General features: G+C 30.9%; 1 protein-coding gene and 1 pseudogene across 7 annotated transcripts in view; both read left to right on the top strand.

Moving 5' to 3' along the window:
• Window positions 1-1,360, top strand: part of LOC105641706 (Pentatricopeptide repeat (PPR) superfamily protein) — a 6,333-nt gene extending 4,973 nt beyond the window's left edge. For 4 of the 7 annotated variants that reach the window (XM_089719101.1, XM_089719103.1, XM_089719105.1 and 1 more), the window contains 3 exons: window positions 4-115; window positions 636-716; window positions 1,022-1,360. The gene's annotated coding sequence lies outside the window, so the exon portion shown is untranslated. Of the gene's footprint in view, window positions 1-3; window positions 116-262; window positions 717-1,021 lie in introns of all 7 variants that reach the window. The other 3 variants (XM_089719102.1, XM_089719107.1, XM_089719106.1) reach the window with 2 other exon arrangements.
• A 3,252-nt stretch (window positions 1,361-4,612) lies between these two features.
• On the top strand, window positions 4,613-6,322 carry LOC149497854 (putative UDP-rhamnose:rhamnosyltransferase 1 pseudogene; annotated as a pseudogene).
• Window positions 6,323-6,891: the final 569 nt, after the last annotated feature.

The raw sequence follows: 6,891 nt of genomic DNA, 5'->3' as shown, positions 1-6,891 counted from the left end.
CAGGATGCTGTTTTAATTCTACCTTGAGTAATGGGTTTTTCAGCATTATTCCCTGCTTTGATGATAAAATATTAATGGAACCAAAGATTTACCAACCGAAAGGCTGATTATTAAGGTAAAGGATTTTATTTGGATGGTATGAGCCTGTTGTGCCATGCACATCAACCTTTCTAATATGTTCATCCTTTTATCTTTTTTCCACGTTCTGCTCTCCTTCCAGCTCAATTGGATAATATTTTCCTTTGTTATTTTGTATTGGTAGGTTATTCTACATTGCCATGTTAAGCAACTCTGTTGTCAAAACAAAGGGGTAAAGATATATGTAAACTAAATAGAATGAGCAAATACATCACATTTTAAATTGCATATTGTCTTTTCTTGTAATGCCTTCTTGTTTTGGATTCTATATTTCTATGTCATCTTTGATTCTTTTGGCAATTACTTTGCAGCACTGTGATATCCCTTCTACTTTTCCTTTACTCTCTGCTGCCTATGTGTATGCCACAGGCATTAGTATCACTTATCTGCATACTGCTTCATTTTTAATTATCTAAAACTTAATACTTTCATCCGGAGTAGGTTTCGTAAGTTCTGAACCTTTCCTGCATCTGTTTTGTGGCTGTGTTCCTGTTTAGGTTTTACATTTGAAGCCAACAATGGAAGTCTTAAATCCTTGAACATTGGTTTCAGGAATCTGCAAATTGGATCCAGAAAAGGTAAAATAGCCTTAACCCCCTGTTTAGTGTAAATGATTTGAAATATAAAATTCATGTAGAAATAGTAATATTTGGTTCAGTTAAAATTGAACTCCATGAAGTTGAATTGATGAGAATGAAATGTGCTTCTTTTTAATTCATAAAAGTTCTGAAAACATGAAATTTCAAATGAATTACACATATTTTCGGAATTCACTTATACCAACATACTACCATATTTTCAAGGGTAGCTGAATTTTTCTTCTTGTATTAATACTTCCAATACTTGTGACTGTATTGTGATACAAAATTAGCATCGCTTGCAGGCCAAAGCTGCAAATTGCTGTTCCTGCACCAAAATTGGTCAGAAGGTGCTACTGGACAGGGGCAGATCCCACTGAAAGGAATTCTACGAACATCATCAGGTTCTTGTATAAAAAAAATAAAAAAAAAGGAAAAATATAGGTTAGCGATGAATTTATGAATGAGCTTTTCAGTTTATTTTTCATGTACAGTGGTTATCTATCTATAATATATATAAAAGTACGAATGGGGACATTGGATTCTTAAAATGTCCTGTGAACTTTTAATTTTATTAGTTGATTAAAAATGTAATTAAGGATAATTTAGTCCTATTCTAATTAAGAAATTTTAATTTTATTGTATTTTATTAATTGATTTAGTTTCATTTTAATTAGAAAACTTTTAATTTATTGATTTATACATTATATTAAAAATATCGTTTAGTCTTATTCTAATTAGGAAATTTTTAATTTCATTGACTAAAAAATTAAAATAAGATATAATAATATAAAATAATTTTTAGATGTTTAAATAGACTAATACCTACACGTATTAGTACACTAGAAAACGAAAAAATAAAAAATAAAAATCTTTTAATTCACTTGTATTGATCCTAATTGTTAAATTATACAAGAAACGGAAAAAAAAGAAGAAGTTATTATTATTTCTTTTAAAGAAAATCATTAAGAAATATTAAATATCAACTAAATATATAGGAATATTAAATCAATTAGGAATCTTAATATTAATCTAATTGACCTAAAATCTCATTATAAATAGGCCCTTTAGAGCTGATTGAGAGAACAAATGTTGAGAGAAAGCAAACATTACCTCAGAGGATCAAATGACTGTGATTTTCTCAAAATAGTTGGAATTTTCAGTTAATAAATTTGAATAATGTAAGTGTATTTCGTCTCTTGGAATTCTAATGATTCACTATTTTTTATTTCTTTTATTTTATTTTATTAATTGATTTTCTTCTTCAATTTTTCACATTATAAATTTGTTATTGTTTGTGAAAAAGTTTAGAATATTTGTTATTATTTTATTTTATTAACTATAGGTACGCATATTAATAGCTTGGAATAATTCTATTAATGTGTTTATGCATATTAATTTAAAATTGACTAATTTAATATAAACTACACTTCAAAAATAAAGATATAATGAAACACACTATTATTTACTATTATTTGTTAAGTAACATATTATAAGATTTATTTATTGTTTGATGAAATAATATACAATAAGTTCAAAATGAAAATATTTTTTCCTGGATAGTAAATATTAAAAAAGGAAAATTCCAACATGACACACACTGTATAAAAAAATAAAACTTTTTTTTTTTTTTAATCATTCATTTATATTCATAATCAAATATCTTTCTATTGGACATAACACATTCAGAAGATTGCATTTTGTAAAAATTTCTCAATCCTTAAGGTGGAAATATAAAAATCCACAAAAATTAGCCTTAAATAAAAAAGCATTTTTATTTATTTTGTAAGCAAAAACTAACACAAGATATACCAATTTACATAAGAAAAGCCCTAAATTTTCAATATTTTTAGGCCAGAAATATGAAAACCGTTAAAATGAAGGAAATATGCAGTCTCAATTTCTAAAGTTCACATATACAATCAACATTCAACCATCAAAATTAGAGTTGAATTCTCCAATTAAGAACTGCACAGGTAGAAAAAATAAGTAAACATAGATTTATATATAGCAATCCATAGATTCTAACCAGAAAAAAAACAAAAGAATAAGAACAAAGAAGATAAGTTACAAATAATTTTACAAGGATCGGTTCCAATAATGTTATTAATAATAAAGTTTATTATACATTTTACTTTTTTAGAATAATATATCAATTTTAATAATATATCTTGTTGTTTTTTCTTAAAAAGTTATAGAATTATTGAATTTTTTGCTATTAAAAACTAATTATTATGAATTATTTAAAATCTAAATTTATAAATTTACCCTAAATTGTTTTATCACATTATAAATTTAGAACCTATTGTGCTCTTAACTTCAAAGTTATTATCTATCTCACATCCTCTCAATTTCAAAATGATATGGGTGCTTATAAGTCCATATTCATGGACGGATACATTGATTTTGCTAATTCAAATCGAACGGTGATGTAAAACCAGACTATTTTGCATACAAAGTGAAGAATAGAAAATTAAAGTATTATTTTAATTATTAAATACTATTCCAATCCATAAATATAAATTATTAAAAATAATTTTTTTTAAATTATAAAAATAATTCATTAATTTAATTAAATTATTTTTAAAAATAATTGAAATTAATTATCATATCTTTTAAGGGTAAAATTGAAAAATTTTATTAATTACTGTTAAATTTTTCACAACCAAATCGTATTTGTAGAAACAAAATTATTATATTATGGAGACATGAGGTAATAAAATAATCCTCCTCCAGACTGGGCTTTTTGGATGCTGATCACGTCGAGGTCATTTGGCCCAGTGTTGTATAATGTGTAATTCCCTCCTTTTTAAAAGAAAAAAACAAAATACTAACATTTAATAATTCAAGTGCCCACGATCCAAAATGCAGGAGCACCGCACCGCCGCCGAGGTTGTCGTATCATATCGATCGTGACACATCACATCATTTGATTGAGATGAAAAACTTAAATATAAAATTAAATATTACAAATCATATCACAGGACCTTGGCTCGCTGGGTTCCTCGTTAGTTCTACTTCTACATATGACACGATACGAAGCTATGAGATACAGGGTAACACCAATAATCCGCCATGACTGAACCTAAAAGGCTTCATGTAGCTTTCTTTCCATGGCTAGCATTCGGCCATATGATCCCATTCCTCGAACTCGCCAAACGCATAGCCCAGAAGGGTCACAAAATCTCTTTTCTATCTACTCCTAGAAACATTCAACGTTTGCCAAAAATCCCTCCAAATTTATCATCCAATATAAATTTCATAAGCCTTCCCTTACCTCAGGTTGACAATCTCCCCCCTGACTTAGTAAAATTGGTTATGGTTGAGGAGGAAGGAAAATTGTATAGAGAGAATGCAAAAGAGATGTCGAAGTTATTTGCACATAAAGAACTACATGACCGTTATATTGACCAATTCGTTGAGCTTCTACAAACTCACCGAGTTGGGTGTACTGAGTCCCCGGTTTTCGAATTATTCCGGTGAATTGGGAGGGGCAATATGTGCTTGTATTTAGTGTGCAAGAGTCAATAATAATGAGAAACATATGCCGCAAGGAATTGGATTAATATAAATTGTTTTAATTAATAAAGTAAAGATAAAATAATTGATTGTTTTTCTTTTTTTTTAAAAGAAAAAAGAGGAAAAAAATGAATTGTTTAGCAATAAAATCAAATTTTCCCAGACTCCCAGATTGGTAGGTTTGTGCAAAATAATAGTTTTTAGTAATTTAGTGCTTTAAATTGATTCTTTTACTTTTCCACAGGTTGGTCTCTAAATTATCCTCCAACTGGCAAAGTTTCATTTTGCAAAGATTTGTCCCTACCTTCAATTAAAACAAGGCCATTTTAGTATTTTCAATCTGCTAAAGGATATTTTTTGATACAATATCAACCGCGACTAGACCAAAGTTTTGCTTATCATGATTTTCATTTTTCGATATAAGGATTTTCTACAAGCAGCTTGTAGGCTTCTACATTTGTCCTCTGTTCACCATGAATGAACCTAAAAAGCTCCATATTGTTCTGTTTCCATGGCTAGCGTTTGGTCATATAATCCCATTCCTCGAGCTCGCCAAGCTTTTAGCCAAAAGAGGTCACAAAATCTCCTTTATTTCTACCCCTAAAAACATCCAGCGTTTGCCCAAAATCCCTCCAAATTTAGCAAACCTTGTCCATTTAGTAACCCTCACTTTACCTTCTGAAGACCATCTCCCTCCTAATTCAGAGGCCACCACTGACATTCCCACGCACAAGGTTCCATACCTCAAGAAAGCCTACGATAACCTGCAATGCCCTCTGCTTCAGTTTCTAGAAACTTCTACTCCTGATTGGATTATTTACGACTTCGCACCTTTCTGGTTACCTCGTATTACGGCCGATCTCGGAATCTCAAGTGCCTTTTTCAGTATTTATGGTGGTTGGTCTCTAACCTTTTTTGGATCATCATCGGCCATGATTAACGGTGATGATCTACGGACTCAGCCAGAGGACTTCACCGTTCCACCTAAGTGGGTTCCGTTTCCCTCAAAAGTCGCGTTTCGGTTACATGAGGCAAAGAAAGCGTTGAGTCATGTTCAGGTGAATGATTCGGGTTGCTCCGATATGTTTCGTTTGGGTTCAGTAATGGCAGGTTGTGATGTTATAGCTATACGGAGCTGCTTCGAGTTGGAGGGTGACTTTTTAAGGCTTGTCGAACAGCTTCACGGCAAGCCTACGCTTCCAACAGGTCTGTTACCACCTTCAGATCCCGATGTCAATGGTGAAGAAGACGAGACGTGGCGTATAATCAGTCAATGGTTAAACAGTCAAAACAAAGGATCTGTTGTTTACATAGCATTCGGGAGCGAGGTGGAAGTGAGTCAACAGGAATTAACTGAGTTGGCATTTGGTTTAGAGTTATCAGGACTTCCCTTCTTTTGGACTTTAAGGATAAAAGATAACTCACTCGGACTGCCGAATGAATTTGAGGAGCGAGTCCAGGGACGTGGGCTAGTGTGGAAAACTTGGGTACCTCAACTCAGAATTCTGAGTCATGAATCGGTTGGTGGGATTTTGACTCACTGTGGTTATAGTTCAATTATAGAAGCACTCTATTTTGGACGAGCTTTGATTATGCTGCCCATTGCTCTGGACCAAGGGTTAATTGCTAGAGTTTTTGAAGAAAAGAAGGTTGGTGTAGAAATAACCAGAGATGAGCAAGATGGGTCTTTTACAAGGGACTCGGTGGCTGAGTCATTGAGGTTGGTTATGGTTGATAAGGAAGGAAAAGAATACAGAGATGCTGCAAAGGAGATGAGGGAGTTATTAGCAGATAAAGATCTCCATGACAGATACGTAGATCGTTTTGTTGAGTTGCTGCAACATCATCGAGTTACTTGTAATTTAAATTGACTCAGTTCTTTGAACGATTTCTTCATGACTCAGCAGTAAACAGGGGCTTCATGGTCGAATACTGTACCAGTCTATAATGTGGATTTTTTTTGGTAGAAAAAAAAATTATTTAGTTCCTATGGTTTGCAACAATTGCACGAATTGTTTGTTGTATTATTTATGCTAAAAAGCAAAAGTTTTTTTTTAATAACATGATTAATGTATTTATGCTTTTAACATATTATTTTTTTATTCCCGTGAAATTAATTATTTATATTATCAATAAAATTACTTTTAACATAAATAAGTATAGTGGGAAAGGAAAAATGATTTTTTTTACTATAGAGAATAAGACGATGGACTTGAATTTCAAAATACCATTATATGGTGAAAAAAAATTCTCTTTTACGACTTCTTCCATACAATTAAGACATTCTACCACTAAACCATTTCAAATATTTATTATTTAAGAGGCATATATATATATATATATATATATATATATTATTTTATAACAATATCTTTATTTCTAAATTTCAATACAATAAATTTTACTTGTTGGCTCTCAAATTTATTTAAAAACTGTATTTGGTATTTGTAATAATAATACTTGAACAATTTCAAAAACAAAAATATTGTTCTATCTTAAATATATCGATTTATAAGGTGTAATGCATAATTTTGGTGGTAAAGTATCATCGTTTCTCCTATAGCCTGAACTTTACTGGAGTTACATCAAGATTCTGTAATAACAAATCCTTTATGCCCCTCCCCAAAATGTAAAAAAGAGGAAAAACACACGCGCC

Source organism: Jatropha curcas, chromosome 3, assembly GCF_041381405.1.
Source record: "Jatropha curcas cultivar XTBG-Jc1 chromosome 3, XTBG_Jcur_1.0, whole genome shotgun sequence".
Lineage (NCBI taxonomy): Eukaryota > Viridiplantae > Streptophyta > Magnoliopsida > Malpighiales > Euphorbiaceae > Jatropha > Jatropha curcas.
Note: the sequence above shows the minus strand (reverse complement) of the source record. Positions and strands in the feature narration are given on the sequence as shown.